Source organism: Tamandua tetradactyla, chromosome 5, assembly GCF_023851605.1.
Source record: "Tamandua tetradactyla isolate mTamTet1 chromosome 5, mTamTet1.pri, whole genome shotgun sequence".
Classification (NCBI taxonomy): Eukaryota; Metazoa; Chordata; class Mammalia; order Pilosa; family Myrmecophagidae; genus Tamandua; species Tamandua tetradactyla.
This window is the reverse complement of record NC_135331.1, coordinates 120,071,640-120,091,141: the sequence shown is the minus strand read 5'-3', so window position 1 is coordinate 120,091,141 and position 19,502 is coordinate 120,071,640. Positions and strand designations below refer to the sequence as shown.

At 34.5% G+C, this 19,502-nt stretch overlaps 1 protein-coding gene across 1 annotated transcript in view; it reads left to right on the top strand.

Moving 5' to 3' along the window:
* EYS (EGF-like photoreceptor maintenance factor) overlaps nucleotides 1-19,502 on the top strand; it is a 1,737,133-nt gene that overhangs the window by 1,168,853 nt on the left and 548,778 nt on the right.

The following is a 19,502-nucleotide window of genomic DNA, read 5'->3' as shown; positions in this document are numbered from 1 at the left end:
AAATGCCAAGACCAGTCTTGCAACTTGATAATAAATATCTTTATATTAAAAATGGTAATACACATTCCTGATTTCTTTACTGAATACTTTTCAAAGTTCAAGAAAAAAAAAACTCTTATAACATTTCTACGAATAAATTCATTATTTAGGATAAATTGACATTTATACATGAGCAAACAACATTGTGATTTGTTTAACTTCTAGACTAAAAGCATGGCATAATGGGAAAAAATGGAAAATCTTTTCTTTCCCTATATATTTCTATGTCAGTGGATCATGGCCTAGTTTTTAGAGCCCCAAAGGTAAAAATAAAAATCAAAGTAAGTTGTTAAATTCTGGCCTAAATGAACAACTTTATTTCTTTAAATTAATATGATTGTAGAAACATGAACTATATTCCCCAATATGTGTCTCTTCAGAATCCAATGTAGGAATACAAGCCAGTCAGGTGCAGAGAGGGCAACAAGGAAGAGAAGAGAGAGAGACAAAAGATGAAAGAGAAACAACTTGCTGCTTCTCAGCTGGAATCAGGGAGAATAATTTGAATGTACCTGAGAACAAAAATACTTCTCCTTCAGCAGTTTCACTCCTAAGACTAATTATTAGTTAGGAAAGTGAATACCTAGCTATCTTTCCTAATCCTGCCTGTTAATACATTAATATGTACCTGGAAGTCAGACATTTCCAAGCTGTAGAAAATGAAACTGGGAACCATGTCTCTGCTATTTTTCCTAAGGCAGTCAGCCCTTTAGTTGTCCTGTGCCCTTGCAGGCAGAGATATGTCTCTAGGGGTGTGTGAGAAGTAGCTATAGTAAACAAGAATTTGGTAATGTTTACATATATGGCCTTTTTTCCTCATCTCTGACTGTAGATTTTCTGTTAAAAAAAAAAACCTATTTATTTTGGCTTCAGGCTGATGTAAGCATTATGCTTGTGTTAAAATGCTATCTTTCCCCGTGGGAATCAATAGTTTTCTTGCAGAGCAGAATCTTCAGCCTTTTTCATAAACTAATCACAATTCATTAATGTTTCTTTACATTTAATGTGTTTATTTAAAGAAAATACTAGTAGATGTATTTGAAGTCATACATAGTGATATATATTTTTGTTTTGCTTTGCCTGAGTATAAGTTAATAATCATAAATTTGAGTATAAGTTAACAGGAAAATGAAAAAGCAAGCATAAAGAGTTGAGAAAATGGCAGCAGGCTGTTAGAAACTTGTTTTCATGGTAATGAAGATTTGTTAGTAAAATATTTTGATCAGCTGAACTATATTAAACCTCCTGAGAGTATTGAAAGCAGGGTATTTAAGAAGAAAGAAGCAAAAAGGAAAAAAAGAAAACAATCAAGGCATGACCTTTTGGTATCCCATATTGCCAGGAATGATTTGCATTTAGTCAGTCAAAGATTGCTATGGTTTCTAAATTACAGTAGGCAACCAATTTTATTGTTTTTCTTGTATTGGAATTTAAGAGGTTGGATATGATAATGAAGAGCCCCAAGAATCTAAACCTCCTAAGTTTAATTGTGTATAAAAGAAAATGGAAGAATGATAATTATCATATATCCCAGGTCTTACAAAGTATAGTTTTCCAAACAGAAATGATTACCTTATTAAAAACATTGGATTTTTTTACAATTATTAATATCAGGTATTATATTCCAACAGGTAATAATACAATACATTACAAATGACATTCATGAATTGAAGGAGTTATATAGTTAAATTTCCACCTAATTCAGAAGTGTTCTTTGATCTTTGGCAGATGGTCATTGATTCTCTGCTTAAATACTGAACATGGAGTATACTACCTCATAAGGCAGTCAATTACATTTTCCAACAGCTATAAAAACTATCATGCTCTTATGCTGAAATCTCCAACTATAGCTCCCTTGATTTAGTGTAATTGTTTCCTACATGAGAGCCTCTCAATTTCTTAAAGACAATTAGGTCTGTACTAAATATTTTAAAGCCAAATATCAGCAGTTCCTATTCTCAAATGATACAATTTCTGGACCTTCCATTCTTTTACTTTCTATAGATTTGACATGTCTTATCATTTACTATTAGTCTTAACTCTCGGAACCAGACTTTTTCAAATGTGACATGGGTGTTTCTTGCTCAGAATTCAGTCTGAAGAGACTTTTTGAGTCAGTCCAAACACAGTTTCTTTATTCTCCTTCATTAGTCAAATATTTAGATACTTACATCTGCTAGTTGTTTTATTACCTCAAGGTATATTTGATTGGCATTTCAATTCTACTTTATAGTGTATGAAATAAATGTTCCATTGTAAAAACTATTCTCTTTAGAAGGTAGGAGTTGTATAATTATATTTTCTTCTGTAATCCATTAAATTTACCTCATCTAACCAATCACTGGGACCTGCTTTCCCATCTCTTTTTTCTTTCTGTAAACACAGAAAAAAAAAAAAACCACATACAATATGAGTATTCTTATAAATGTCATCTCTTTCTGTGTTATCTTGGAAGTTTATGTGGCATTAAAGTGTACCCTTGGTGATAAATTCTTCTTTGGTAGAGCCAAATTAATTTTCTTATTGCAATCATTTGACAGCAGATTCTCAGACTGTTTTAGGATCCATCTATATATTCATAGTTATGACACTGAAAGTATTTTGAGGATGATGTGTTCAACAGTCCTATGGAAATCGCAAATCGCAAACTGTGTTCCACAAAGCTATTTTGAAAACTCCATCATTTTTATCTTGGGATTGGGGCTAAGGAAAGAGTTTATGCTTTGTTCAGTACATGAATGAATTCAATAAGGCTGTAATGCTCTACACATTGACAAAATGAACTTCAGAGAATTTCCTTAGTGGGTATTAATAGGTGCTAACCAGGGATCATGGTCATAGAAATACCTCAAAAATATTGCCATAGATATATTGTTTTGATTTACATAGATTCAGAGAAAAACTGCCCCAATAAATCAGTTGTTTTGTATATTCATAAATGCTGAACTAATTAGGTTGTTTAATAGAATTGTTTCAAATTTTGCAGAACATCTTTAAAAATAATTTTAATCTGAATAGTTGATATCAGTCCATTCCTGGGACAATGATAGGAATGAATCTAGACTATTGAGATCATGCCAAGGTTTTGACATTAAAAATACATTATCATGGAGAGCATCTGTCTTCCTATTTTATATTGTAAGGAAGTTTTATTTTCATGAATCAGTTTTCTTTTAGTATTTCAGATCCTTGAATCATGACTATAAGCATGCATACACTTTCACCATTAAAAAATCTTTTGAAATCTACTTTATTACATGTCTAGCATGTTCAGTGTCTCCACTTTAGCATGTTGCATGTCTCCAATTTAAGTCCAGAATGGCAATCCCCATTCGTGGCTTCTGGATTTATTTCACAATAAACGATTCCATTAAACAACCTAATAAGTTGAATTAGTTGTCTCGGTTTAATTTGATTCTTGCATAGATTAAGTTTTAACTGTGATGGAATTCACTTTTTTTTTTTTTTTTACTAAAATTGGAATCGACAAGCAGAATTGAGTAAAGTGGTAAATAACACATTTTCCAATTTATAGCCCATTATGCAGGAAAATTGCAGACAATAAGGATATTTTTCCAAGAATATAGTTGACCTATACCTAATTACAGAAAGTCTTTCAAAGATGCAAACTTATATTTTTGGTTGCTTAGTTAAGTATTTTTAGAAATTTAGCATTTAACCAACTGTAAATCTTCAGTTTAATAAACAAGCTATCAACCACAAAGACAACACAAAACAATTTCACAATGTATCTAAGGTCTAGTGCTAACCTAAAAGCATCCACAAGACAAGAAAAAAATCTTTATCCTAATTATCTCAAGGATATAGAGGCATTTCTAAGGACAGTGTTTTATTAAAACGATAAGAAGCTACAGTTCATTAAAAATTAACAACAATGCAATTTAAATGTATTTGTTAAGTCATATGGTTTAAAAGAACCATAAATTGTACTTGTAGTTGACTCTGATTATATCAAACAGTAGACAATCTTGAATAGTTATTGAAAGGTTCCCCCAATCAGATTAAAATGGTCACATCTAGATGTCTTTAGTGCAGACTTATGCACATCCTATGACCAGGAAATTTATGAAATTAAATATAAGTAATATTTTACAAAGAAAACATCATCAGAACATAAAATGTGGATTAGCAACAATCTCATACTACATACTTCAAAGAATATATGCATGTGCAATTTATACTAAACCAAAAGATGTTAACACATAGTTCTCCTTTTCCCAAGAGCAATGGGGAATTAGGGAAATAAATATGGGAAATTATGAAAATCCCCTAGTAGCCACTAAATTGAAGGAGTGAAGTTTGTAATGATGCTTGGGTTGCCACAAAGAGTGAACACTTCATAGGATATTCTGCAAAATCAACAGCGAACTAAGCCTGGGGTGAAGAACTGGAAGAAAACAGCACAAATCACATTCATTGTTTTCAGTTGCCTCTTGACCCACCTTCCAAATACCAAATATTCTTTACTAGATATTTATTTATTCAATCATGTATTCAGTCAACTAATAGAGATTGATCAACTATAATGAAAGACATACAGTGGCCATGGTCAGGTTCTTGTTCTCATCAAGCCTACATTCAGCGTAGAGAAGAAAAACATCATTTAATTAAAACAATACTGAAATAGTATTAAATAACTAGGAATGACCAGGAAATTTTTCTTTTAAAGTGAGTGTGGTAACTAGGTTCATACGTCAGCTTGGCCAGGTGATGATGCCCCGTTGTCCTGTTTCTGTGGACTCAAATCATCAGTATGTGGAATTCATCTATGGCCAATTAGATCTGCGGTCAGCTAAGGGGAGTGTCTTCCACAATGACTAAAATTTAATTTAATTAGCTGGAGGTTTAAAAGAGAGAGGTCAGAAAAGACCTCAGCAGCTCAGCATACCTCATCTCAGCACTCACAGCCCAAGCCAGATGTTTGGAGATGCAGAAAGGAATCGCCCTGGAAAGGCTATTAGAACCCAAAAGCCAGGAAGGAAGGCCAGCAGATGTCACCATGTACCTTCCCACATAACAGAGAACCTCAGATGAAAGCTAGCTGCCTTTCCTTTGAAGAACTAAGTTTTTAACTAAATAAATCCCCTTCTTTAAAGTTGATCCATCTGTGGCGTGTTGCATTCTGGCAGCTTTAACAAACTAAAACAGTGGGTTTGGAGCTGAAATATTACTAAAGGAAAGGAGGATGTTTGCCCTATTCCAAGATAGAGGAAAACCTTGTACGAAGCCTTTATCTGATCAAATTTGGCAACTTCGAAGGTCAGAAAGAAGACCAATATTGTTGGGGTGTAGCAAATGAAAGAAGGAGTAGAAAAGGGTGGACAGGCAGGGCTCAATCATGTAGTCTCTCCATGAATTGTGTTGGACAGTTTGCTTAAGAATTAAGCAGAGGGTGGGCCACGGTGGTTCAGCAGGTAAGAGTGCTTGCCTGCCATGCCCAAGGACCCGGGTTGGATTCCCGGTGCCTGCCCATGTTAAAAAAAAAAAAAAGAGTTAAGCAGGGTTACTATTTTCTGATATAAATTTATTTTAAATCACTGGATAGAAGTAAAAATGTGATCTGGATGGATGGAGTCGTGAGGTAGGAGTAGGTTGTGAAAATGACGGGAAGAAATTTGTTGGCAATCAGCATCTGAAATCCAGTCAAATGGCAACAGAATGTCTTCAAAAATGGAAATATTCTTGACTCCATTAGCAAGTCACAGAGACTTGAGGTTTTAGTAACCTGGCATACAAACATGGTTGAAGTTGGAAGGGAAGAAATAAATTAAATTCTGAAGTCTTCTTTACCATCAGGAAAAGAGACTTCACAAATCATTCATTGCTTTGGTGCATTGCTTTCAAAAAGAAATAGAGAAGCCATTTAACTACTTTCCCAGTTGCAAATGCCCATGGCCTTAGCTAGAGTAAGACAACCACATAATGCACTGAAAATACAATCTAGCATTTACGAACTTTCAGTATCTACGGCAAGAATTTACCATTGCCCACAAAAAGTAAGGGGGTCTAAGTAAAATATAGCCATGTAACTTCAGGAAAATAGATCTCAGAAGAATTGGGACCTTACAGAGCGAATAAGTTAAAACATAAAAATCTACACAAGCCAAAGCTACAGGAGTCAAAAGAGAGTATACAGTCAGCTAAGGAGAGCTTTAGAAAAAAAAAAGAAAAACAAAAACAATATTGAGGATAGATTTGTTTCAAGAAAGATGAAAAGATTTTAGACAACCACTTGGAACTAATCCACAATGAAGTTAAAGGAAAGATGATGACCTTTATAAAATGTAATGAAGGATGAGATAAGGCAATAGAATTTAAAGTTAGACTGAAATGAAAGCTATGTGACCATCTCAATAGACACTAAAGGCATTCAATAAAATCTAATATCTAATCATGATAAAAAGATAGCAAACCAGGAGTGGACTCAGATGAGCAACATGTAGAAACTAATAGACCGACGCTGTTGGGGATTGAATCATATTCCCCACAAAGGCATTTTCAGATCTGGACCCTGGGTCCTATGAGTGTGAGCCAAAATGTAAATAGGACCTTTGAAGATGTCACCAGTTCAGGTGTCCCCAAACTGACTGAGGGTTGGCCTGGATCTGATATGGCTGAAGTCCTTATAATCAAAGGAAATTGGGCATGACAGAGGTACCACAGCAAGCAGCCTGAGGCTTTCAAGTCAGTGGAAGAGAAATTAGAAGCCGTCTCCATGTGCTTTGTCATGTGACAGAGGAGCTGGACAAATGGCTGACCAGCACTCAGCCCCAGAAGGTGACAGTATTTGGGGAGAAAGCACTTCCTTGCTGATGTTTCCATTTTGGATGTCTCCTAGCCCCAAATTAGTAAGACAATAAATTCTCATTGTTTAAGCCAAACCATTTAATGATATTTGCTTTAATAACTGGGAAACTAAAACAGTTTTTATTACTGGAATGGGGTGCTGCTATTGCAGATATCTAAAAATATATAAATTGTTTTGATATTGATAATGGGTAGAACTGTAAGAAATGTGCGTGCTTAATAGAAAAAATCCAGATTGCTTTAAGAGACTGTCGGTAGAAATATGCATATTAAAGATCCTTCTAATGAGGCCTTAAAAGAAAATGATGAATGCATTATTGGAAACTCGAAGAAAGATGACCTTTGTTATAAATTGGCAGAGAAATTGTCAAAATTATGTTCTGATGCTAGCTGGAAAGCAGAACATGAAATCTGTGAACTTGGATATTTACTTAAGGACATTTTCAAGCTATGGCATAGCCTTGCTTCTCCTTGCAACTTATAGTAAAATACAAGAGGCAAGGGATAGACTGAGAATTAAACTGTTAAGCACAGAGGAACTAGTGATTGATGATTTTGAAAATTCTTAGCCTGTCCTGATTGCTTACTCTGCAATTAGGACCTGAAGACTGGCATTTTGGAGAAGTGACTCCCCAGAGGCAGGGCTATATATATGGGTTTAATTGAGCAACACTTTGCTAAAGAGGTTGTGGCTCAGTGTGGATCCCAACAGCCATTTTGATGGAAGTCAAAATTGGAAATGCAGTTATCCAGGATTGATCTGTGGAAAGTTCATTTGTCTGAAGATCTGGGTCCACTTAAAATGAGCACAAACTGACAATGTTTTTGCAAAATATTTATGGGAGAAATCACTTCAGCCTGGACTGAAAGGGACAGAGAAGGAACAAATTATGGAAAAAATGACTTCAATGACAGAACCATGGAGTCCAAGGTCTGGAGTGAACAGACCTCCTTGGGCAAAGAGAGTAAGTAGTCCTACTCCCATGTATGTGGGAAGGGCAGGTCCCCCCCTGCACCTGGAGGGAGCAGCCCATCTGCTCCTGTGTTTGGAAGGCAATCCTTCCACCCTGTTGTTCATGAAGAGTGCTGTCACCCCAACGCTCAGAGATGGTGGGACTTTGCCCCACTGGTTAAATATGTTAATACTCTGTCTTTAACTTCAGGGTATAGATGGCAAACATATAAATCTTCAGAAGAATATACAGAAGACTATTTTTATGACTTCAAGATAAGGGAAACCCCAAATATTTCATGTAAGTTTTTAAAATCATTTAATTTGATTATACTACAATTACAAATCTCTGTTTCTTAAAAGACCCTATGCAGAAAAATTGAAAAATAAGCCATAATTGGTGGACACATTTGTCACACACAAAAATAACAAATAGTTATTTCTCAGATGAGATAAAGATTGGATACAAATCAATAGGACAACCCAATAGAAAAACTGGCCAAAGATGTATTGAAAAATAAAATTAAAGCCACAATCGTGGTCTGTTATAGGAATGATAATATTCAAAAGGGACATGGGGCTTCAGTGTCAGGGACAGCAGACATCAGGCAGCAGCAACTGGGAGAACCAGGAAAACCATTACCTAGAGACAAACCACTTTAAAAAGTGAAGGACTTTATGAAGAAAAGTGCAAAGTTTTATTGAGGGATCTATAAAAGAAAACTTGAACAAATGGAGAAATATATACCATATGCATGGATGAGAAGGATCAGAATTTAAAATAAGAATCTGAAGCAAGGCCAGTAAGCATGGGTTTCAGTTCACTAAAGCTGCTGTAATGCAGTATACTAGAAATGGGTTGGCTTTTACAATGGGGATTTATTAGCTTACAAATTTACAGTTCTAAGGCTATGAAAATGTCCAGATTAAGACATCAACAGAATGATACGCTCTCTGAAGAAAACCCACTGGCATTTTGGACACGTCTGTCACATGGGAAGGATATGGCAGGTTTCTGCTGTCTTTCTCTCGCAGGTGCCACGGCTCTCCCTGAGCATCTGTGGGTCATCTCTTAGCATCTCCAGGGCTTTTTCCCTCTGTGAGCTCTCTCTGGGTGTTTCTCTCTCTGAGCTCTCTGGGCTTTTTCTGTCTTTTATCCCCATAAAGGACTAGAGTCAAGGATAAAGACCCAGCTTGAATTGAATGGATCACATCTCGATTGAAACAACCTAATCAAAACTTCCCATCCATGATAGGTCTGCCTCCCACAGGAATGGATTAAAAGAACATGTCTTTTTGGTCGTACATAACAGCTTCAAAGCAGCGCAGCATGCCTGTGTGGTTTTCTCCAGCTGCATTCAGCTGCCTGGGGCCAGACATGGAGTGGGCCAAATGATGTAATTAATGAGATTTATATATTTTTTTCCAGGTGAGAACAACAACAACAACAACAAAATACACACACACACACACACAAAGGTATATAGAAGTTAAAGTCTATAAAAGGAATTTAGATAGGATCATGGAACATAACCTGAATAATAGGGGAAGGGAGGCCACAGTAGACAATTAAAAGGTGGTTGGACCCGTGGATTGTAGGTTGTAATGTGATAACTGATGGGTTGAAGCTGAGCCGCTGGAGTGAAGTGCCAGATATGAAGATAGAGTGAGAGTGCTTGAAATGAGATTCTTAACACAGTGCGAGGCACAGTGATTAGCAAATGATCAGGTTTTACATGTGTCTGAGGAAAAAATGTGTTCATGCGGATAGGGTAATGACCACTTTATTTTATAAAGCTGCATATATACCCTAGATCTAGAAATTCTACGTCTTGCTCTTGAGTATGATCACCAAGAAACACGTATAAAAATGCTCATAACATCCTTGTTCATAAATCCATAAAACTGAAGCAACCCAAATTTCTATTAACACTAGCAAGGACAAATAATATTTTAGCACTCTGCAGTATTACAGACTGGTGAAACTGAATGAACTAGTGACAGATGCATCAACATAGGTGAATCTTAGAAAAGATAACTGATTGAAAATAAGGAATTCATAAATTAATAAAACATTATGCACCTATTTTTAATAAAACTTGGAAACAAGTAAATCTAAGCATTATATCCAAATCTAAGCATTATGCTGTTTAGGCTAGGATGAAAACATAAGTGTAAAAATATAAAGTAAAGGGGAAATTTAGAGGAGAGAATACCTCGTGGAAATGCATGAGATGGGACTGAGACTGAGAAGAGGCACAGAGGAAACCAGTGCTTCTGATGTTCTATTTATTAAGTATTTGATAGTCTCAATTTTATTATTATGCTTCAAACTTAAATATATATTGCACATATACCCTTTTGTTGATATGCAAGCATATTCTTTATTGGTTATTACAAATAATGAAATAATTTGATATATCTATATCAGCACATGGAAATCTGTCTAATTTTCATTAAATGCTAGTAGTCAATTTCATGGATTTGATTAACCACTCATTTATTCATGGACATTTAGGTAACTGCTCATTTTCTTGTATAGTATAAAATGCTGTATGTATCTGTTCATGTATTTATGCATTATTCATTTACATGCTAGTTTTGTAGGCTGTGCATGTTTATCAATGGTATAAGTCCCTAGCATTGGCATTGCTAAGTCAATGAAAATTCACACTTTCAATATTTGTCAATTAAATTACATATATGTGCTTTAACTTAACTCTTATTACTCCATACCCCAATAAATCTATTACTATAAGATCTGTAAAGGCAGATATTTCCCCATCGTTACTATTATCTCCACTTTACCTACTATAGTAATTGATACTGTATTTCAGGAAAAGTTGAATATATAAATAAATACAAGATGTATTACATGTGTAAGCCTATTTCTTCAATAGAGTTCATAAACTGCTCCAAAACTGAAAACAGTTTTGAATGAATGAATACATTCATTCATTCATGAATACATTTTGAATGAATCCATACATTCATTTTTCTGCAGTAAATCAAACACAGAGCAGCCCAAGGGAAATTACATGAAACGTGTACTATTATTCTTTTAAAAAATGATTAAATGGGAATAAAAATGAAAAGATATATCTAAGCTGAGAGTTATGATAAACACTGAAGCCACATTTGTTGCTACTCCATCACTCTTTATCTTTAAACTTGATCAATAAGGATTTTAGTTTGAATTAATTCCCTATGCATAGTTTTACTCAAAGTAAACTAATGTCATTCAATAAAGTACATTTTATTTTAAAGGGTTGTAAAGTAATGCACCAGATTTTTTTTTAATGTAGTAGATTTTTAACAGAAGTTATTCTATTTTTCATTATAAACTTAAAACGTATCTTGTAACAGACTTTAAAGATAAGCGCTGTTAAAATCTTTGTCATATCTTGAAAATATGCTTTTGAATGTATTAAATACTTGATAATATTTAAAATATACAAATATTAAAGAATTATTAGAGGTTATCATGGAATGTAAAAAGAAAAATAATTCAATTTCAGAATTCTAAAAGTCAAGAAACTGTAGAGTCAGCAATTAAGAAAACTGGAATAATGCCAAAAAATGCTGTCAGTTGACAACAAGTGAATATATAATCTGACATCTTAGGTATCCATTTGCTAACTTCATATCTCCACTTTTATGTTTATTATTAACAAGAATAAAATTTAAATTAGGATAGTCCTGACATCCATGTTTTTGTTTTTGATTAGCTTGTTGGTTTTATGTATCTCACAAGGATCATCTCTTCCTGGCCCTAAAACATGGATTTCTTTTAAGGGAACAGCGAAGTGAACATTCCAGCATGAATCAGTACAGGGTTTTTTTTCAACAAGTTTCCTTTGTTTTATATTTCTCATTCCACGACATAATATGAACTGCACTGGTTCTATAGTTCCTTACTCCCAAGGTATTTTCATTTATTTGAATTATTCCTTATGGTGTGAAACCATTCCATCATTTTATTTCCTCTCTCTTACTATTTTCTCCCCTCTCTTACTATTTTAGAAATATTTTTATTGAGAAATCTTCACACACATTCAGTCCAACCACGGCATACAATCAATGGTTCATAATATCATCACATAATTGTGCATTCATCACCATGATCATTTGAAACTATTCCATCTTAGATGGAGAAAGCACAGCAAGCTTTCCTGGGTCAAGCTCTCTATAACTGTATCTGTATCTGTTTCCAAAGAGAAGCTATTCCTGACCATGTCCCTCTCTTCTCCCCTTTTCTAGCTTAGTTGACTGACAATAATGAGGCCATTAGAATACTTCTTTTTCTCTTTTAAAGCATTGCATTAGTGTGGAACATTTGTTATAATCTATCATAGGACATTTTTATAATTGTACTATTAACTATAGTCCATAGTTTAACTTAGGGTTTACTACCTGTGCAGTGTAGTTCCATGGATTTCTTTAAAAATTGCTATTCCATTACCATATATACAATCTGACATTTCCCTTTTTAATCACATTCAGATTTTTTTTTTTTTTTTTGCTGATAATTACATTCCTAATGTTGTGCTCCTAGAGGGGGTATAGCTTTTCTTCCTTCTTAAGAAAGAATATTGTATGATCTCATTTCTTCTGTGTTCAATGGATATAAATTATCTTTTGAAAAGAGCTATCAGTATTTCCCTCTATGCACAATGGAGGACATTTCTCAATTTCCTCATTTCCCAAAAGAAGGAAGAACCCAGGTCAAGTCCCCCAAACAATCTCCTGGACCTAAAAGGATTGTCCAAGCATCTCCTACAATACTGTCCTCTCCCTACGCTTCCCATGTTTGTAAACAGTACCCCCAATTTATCCCACTGCTCAGGCCAAAATCCAAAAACAATTCTTAATTCCTCTCTTTCCTTTGTCCCTCAAATTCTGTCCTTCAGCAAGTACTGTAGATTCTGCTACTAATATGTACTTCCAGTCAACCCACTTTTCCTCCTCACCATTTTCTCTCTAGCCCAATGGTGGCATCACTACTTGGTCTACCACAATAGCCTTTTAACTGGTCTTTCTTCTTTTACTGCGTACCCTCCCTCTACCCTCTCCACTGCATTCTCCATATAGCAATCAAAGTAATCTTCATGCTGTTGCTTCATAATTATGAAAATGTTACAGGTAAAAAATTTTAATTGTCCAAAAGATTAAACATTAGGAACAATTCTCCCTTGCATTCCATAACTCTATTGCCATTCCCTGGAAATTTTTTTAATATATCTTTCCTGAAGTTGTCCATGCATGTGTGTGTTTTCATTTATATGCATATAGCCACTCGTGCTCTAAAACTGAGCATATTATAAGCACTACTCTGTTCTTTGGTGTCTCATTTAGTAAAAGATAGTGGAGATATTTTCATATAAGCACATTTAGCTCTACACCTATGTTTTTAATCGCAAATAATATTTTGTTTTAATGATGCTCCACATTCCTGTAACTGCAATTTTTGCTCTTTGCAGTTTTCTGCTATAAAAAAAAATAATACTGCAATTTTAAAATATCACCAACTATGTACTTGCATATATGTACAAGTGTACCTGTAGGATAGACTCCTAAAAATGGAAAAAGTTATATGTGTTTTAATAAAAAAGCAAGATAGTGATTAACCAAATTCCAAAGGATTGAGTGCCGGTTCAGTTCCCACCCCCATCAACAGTATAAAAGATCAAAGTTCTACATAACATCACCATCACTGTGTCTGATCTTTTCTTCTCAAACATATCAATCACATGAGTGAAAATTGGGAAAATTAAGTTATGAGTGTGCAGGAACAATTTTTCAAGTTTGTAAAATATATTTCTTGTTGTGAGTTCTCTATGTTCTTGAGTTTGGTCATTTTTATATTGGCTTGTTGTTCTGTTCATATTGATCCCTTACATAATACACATTGAAAACAGAAATTGAAATTTTTGTTTAGTCCAATTTATCAGCCCTTTAGCTTTCCTTCTTCTGGTTTGGTGATTAGATTTAAGAAAGGTTTCCCTGTTCTTTTTTTTTTTAATTTCCGCATTGACTTTCTATGCCATCATGAGTTTGTTTATTTCTTTAATTCAACTGGAATTTATTTTGCTGTAATGATGCATTTAGTGGGGATTCTAGGAGGAAAATAATAGGGCTTAATTAGAGTCAGTGGAGAGGTGGCCATCAGGGCAAATGTGTAGGAAGACAGACAAGACAGGCATGAAGGGGAAGAGAAGGCAGATCAGGAAAAGGGCAACTGTATTAGTTAGGGTTCTCTAAAGAAACAGAATCAACAGGAAATATTCATAAACACAAAATTTATAAAAGTGTCTCACATAACTGTGGGAACGTAGAGTCCAAAATCCGTAGGGTAGGCTGTGAAGATGACGATTCTGATGGAGGGTCTGGACGAACTCCACAGGAGAGGGTCGCGAGCCCAAGCAAGAAGAGAGCAATTCTTTTCTGAATCCTCCTTAAAAGGCTTCCGGTGATTAGATTAAGCATCACTCATTGTAGAAGACACTCTCCCTGGCTAATTACAAATGGAATCAGCTGTAGATGTAGCCGACATGATCCTGATTTAATTCTTTGAAATGTCCTCATAGCAAAAGACAGGCCAGCACTTGCCCAACCAGACAAACAGGTACCACCACCTGGCCAAGTTGACATATAAACCTGACCAGGACAATACCCTGTTTTGATACCCTGAGTTGATTTTAAAGTATAGGGAAGACATTTTAACTATTTTGCTTATTTGAAACTAGCTCGACTGAACACAATCCCAATATGATAGAGCTTTTCAGATTTCATTGAGTGTTTCATCGTGGTGTTAATTTCATGCAACATTTACCCTCAAAAAATAAAAGGTAAAATAAACTTCATGGGATCCTACAGAAATCCTTTATTTGACTAAATATCTCCAGATTCTTCAAAATTAAATGTGCTGTATAATTAAAACAGTCCCTTATTCTTTCAGCAGCTCCAAGAGCATATGTTAAATAATTTTTTGAAAATGGAATACTTAATGCATGTAACATGTCACTGATTTTATCTTTTCTCACTTTCTTAAAAAGAATACACAGCCCATTGACAAGCATTTTCTTGCAAATGTCAAGAATTGCGCAATGATAGCCTTAGAGGCAATTATTTGTTAATAGTTTTAACTTCAAAGTTATTTTAGTTTCTTTTGCTGCTGTCAGCCTATGTATTACATATAATTTAGTGGAGTCTTATTGAATATCCTAATGTTTAGTTAAAAACTCTGAATTAGCCCCATGTCCCCTAGAGGGTGATGTGAGTGCCTCTTCTGACAGTTGTGATTGCACAAAGACGTGATTCACTAATAGCCTGATCACAGCTGTGTTCTGGATGAGTGAGGTTGCCATAAATCTAACCTCCAAGTAAGTGAAGTGTCACTGAGACATTTTATCAGATTTTGTCTTTACCTGTCTTGCAATTTGGGGGGGGAAATTGAGATTTAAGATCTTAACTCAGAATCACTTCAGTAACATTCTTTAATAAATGCTTTGTAATAATGAAACTGTAAACTCAACGAACCAAAAACAGTTCCACTCTAAGGACTATAATTTTTGTTACACTTTTGCTGAGTGGTGTAATAAAACTCAGTTTTATTTTGTTTTGTTTTGTTCTGAAGTTAAGCACTCTTTATTGTTTTGCTTTTCAATAAGAATATGTCACTAACCTCTTACCCAAACTTAAGTCATGGTTGCTTAAGTCTTGCCTATGTATTAATAAAAGCTAACGCTCAATCATATTTTAATTAGAATGCCTAATCACTAATGAATTAATTGAGTATTCGCTATCTCAGTGTTATGCCCTTACAAGTTTGTGATATAAAATTAGAAACTGGGCGGGCCACGATGGCTCAGCAGGCAGAATTCTCACCTGCCATGCCAGGGACCCTGGTTCAATTCCCAGTGTGCCTGCCCATGCAAAAGAAAAAAAAAAAAATTAGAAAACTGAAATAGGTAATGCAAGCTGATTATTTTAGTGCTTTATTAACTCTTTGTAATGGCTGTTCCCTTTTGATTCTCCTTTTAATATGTAAACACTTGGAAGTTAAGTGTATGCTGCTGTTCCTGCAAAAGTGTACAATTTCATGTGATTTTATTTAACATTCTTTTGATTCAATTCTCTTTGATGGGTTCTCAGAATAAAAAGGTGAAAGAGTAGTGAAGCCTGTCCCCAAGTTTACAAGTCTGGGATAATTCAGCCCTCTTTAATGGAGAGAGTGTGGTATAGTATAAAGGGGCATAAGACTGAATCAGAGTCTGTTTCAAGAAGTTCAGCCACTCCCACGAGGTCATCCAGAACTCAATAATTCCTAAACCACTCTTAAATATAGGCATAATAACTTTCACTCTGCTGATTTTACAGATGAAATGATGTAATTAAAAGTTGTTACTGTAGCATTTAACTATTACTTATTTAAAAAATAGGAGTACTGCTACATGTTAAAATCTTAAGATACATATTTTTCAGTATGCGATAATAAAAATATGAGCATATTTGGAGAATCTGTAACAATACATGATTTTTAAAGTCATATTCTAAGAACATAATCTTGGTTTATCAACTTATTATTCATTCAATAGTTTGAAAAAATATGCTTTTAATGCTATCAGGACCTGGCTCAACCAACTAACCCTGTTTGACTGAGTGATTAAACAGAGAGGAAGAACCTAGAGTTAAGATATCATCATAATTTCCCGACTTTTTAATTGTGCTGACCTCAGGATGCCTCAATCAAGACAAAACTTCGAATAAGAAGAGGTGTTTTGTTTTGTTTGTTTTTTGGCAGATATCTGTATGCTCCAGATACTTTACTAAGTACAATATGTACATATTTCATAAATTCTCAGAACCAGTTTTCAAATGTGGAACCCATTGCTCAGAAGGGTAAATTAATTGGCAAAAATGTCAATGAGAAACACTCAAATATGACTAGCTCCAATGTACTTGGTTTTGGTGTTTTGTTTGTTTGTTTTTTCCTATTTTTGAGTCTGAAATATGTTACTTGGCAAATTTTACTTTATTTTTCTATTCTCAACTTCTAATAATAACCTGGAATAAATAAATGTTTCAAAGGATGTTGAGATCACACAATATTATTGTAGGAATTTTTCCCTAGAAGATGTCTAGAAATCATGTAGATTTCAAGGTCAGGTGCTTAAGGAACCCAATAAGCCTTGTTTGAGCCCAATAGCCTTAGTTCAAAGTTGAGATAATTCATCATAAGTTTAGGAGATTTTAGGCAGATCTAGGTAATCAAAGTCTATTGTGATCTAGTGGCATGTACCCTAGGTTAAGCCAGATTTGATTTATCTGCTTGTGTAGCACTTATTGGTCTTTTACTCCCAGTCTTCTAATTGTTGTGAAAAGCAAGGTCTTCTACAGCATAACATCCATAGATGGAAAAAGGTAAATATTCTATAAAATACATATTGGCATTTTTTCAGCTTTTCAATGGCATGTAACTATACATCTCTGACATAAACTACCCCCAAATTTTCCAAACTGATACAGAATTTAAAAATCAAAATAATACCAATAGTCTATGGCTTAAATTTCAAGAGGAGGGGGAAAATCTCTAAGAATGATGGTGCTAGATTAAAAAAATAATAATAGTTAACCTAATTTTGCTTTGCCACAATACAAAGTTAAAAATTATTTCTTAACTTCACCAGTGGTAGAATGTTTATAAAAATGTTCTCAATTCTTTACCCTCCCAATTTCCATGCCCTTGTCTATGTGACTTAGCAGCTCCTGCCCTCAAAAATTAAAGTTTATGTTCCCGTCCCTTGAATCTGATTTAGCCTTATAGTTTGCTATTACCAAAAGAATGCAGCAGATATGACACTGTGCAAGCCTAAAAAGGAATTATGCATTCTATTGTTCTCTTTATCTCTATGTGAATGAACACTGGCTAGCCTGCTAGACAGTGAGAGAACTAATAGAACAGAAATGAATTGTCCCAATTGAGGCTGTTCTAGATCATCCAGATACCAGCAGAAGCAGCAGGTGTCTGAAGCTGACTAAGCCGATGTGAGACAAAAAGAACTGCCCAGCTGACCCAAGTCTAGATTACCAACCTGCAGACCTGTGAGATAAATGTAAGTTTGTTGCTTTGGAGAAGTTTGTTACATGGCATTAACCAATACAATCACTAAAAGTGAATTCAGAGTCCTAAAGTCTCCTATGTAACTGAAAATTATGCTGCCTTCCCAGTACTATGTAGGCATTGATTTTTTTTTCAACTCACTAGAGTTTGGAGCCTTCTATCCAACATATGTATATCAATTGAGAAGTTTTAGCTATAAATTAAAAACAAACATGCAAATGTGTAGATAGAGAATGGAAAGATAAAATCCATCTTGATCGACATAGTTCTCCAAATTAAAACACTTGCTAAGGGCAAGTTCAGGAGGAGATTTCATAGCAAGACATATTTAAAGTTTAGTTTTCACCATCTTTTGCTCAGAAAAGATGCCAAATCATTCTTCATAAAGCCACAAAAGCAGAAAACAGTTTTTAGATCCTAAGATTTGAGCTGACAGCTTCAAGATTGACACTATCCTTTGGATCTAGATTTGATAAGCACTGCTTTTCAAACCAGCATGTGCCTGGACATTAATCAGGGATAAGAGAAATCGCTAAATCCTATTGATTAACAAATACTGAGTATAGCCATGACTTTCTTTATTAGAGGATGAATAATAATAAATTAAAAGCAACAGCAACATAGCTTTTATGAAATATTGATTTAAAGCAAAGAAGCAATCATTTTGAAAGTGGAAACGAATACCTCTAAAATGTAGTTTTCTATAAGATGCAGGAAAAAATGCCATATTAACTCAAATTTTAAAAGATATGAAATAGGACCATGATGTCATAAAGAAAGAGGAGCTGCTTACAAGGACAAGAAGATGAAATATAAAGTCAACAAGGTAAGATGAAAAGTGATCTGGTGAGATCAGAAAGGAATGCAATAAAACTAGACTTGCTGAAGTTTGAATAAAATACACATTGGATTTATTGAAGAAAGTAATTCGAAAAAATCAGATCAGTAGAGAAAAACCTACAGAATAAAGAGCAAAGAAGAAAAAAGGATGACATAGAATTTATTATAACAGTTAATATGTATTGAGCAACTATCCTTCTTTTAAATAATACACTGTTGTTTTTTATCCTCATAATTCATGATGTTTGTATTATTATTTATTGTCATCACTTCACAGGGTAAAAACTGAGTCAAAGAGAGTTTATGGTTAAGGAACCCAGTCTAACTCCAGGCATTACGCTCATGACTCTCCCAGCCCCTTTTTTTTCCCCTAAGAAATTGAAAGATTTTAATGAGAAAACTTACTGATGCTATAAAAGGTCCTGGGCAGGCAGATCAAAATATATCACTGATTTCACTCAATTCTTGCAAGTTAATGAAAAGAAAGCGATACCAGATAAATCTTAGGGGAAAAACATTCCCAATGAAAGGATAAATTCAGAATGCTAAAACAACCCAGACAATCTACAAAACGAAAAGGGAGTCCATTCAAATTGTATATACCTTAGCATTTTTCTCTCCAACGTGAAATGACAAAAGAAAATAGAGCAAAACCAAAAAAAAAAAATTAAAAGGTAAGGTGTGTGTGTGGGGTGGGGGGATGGAATATGCCAAAAATAT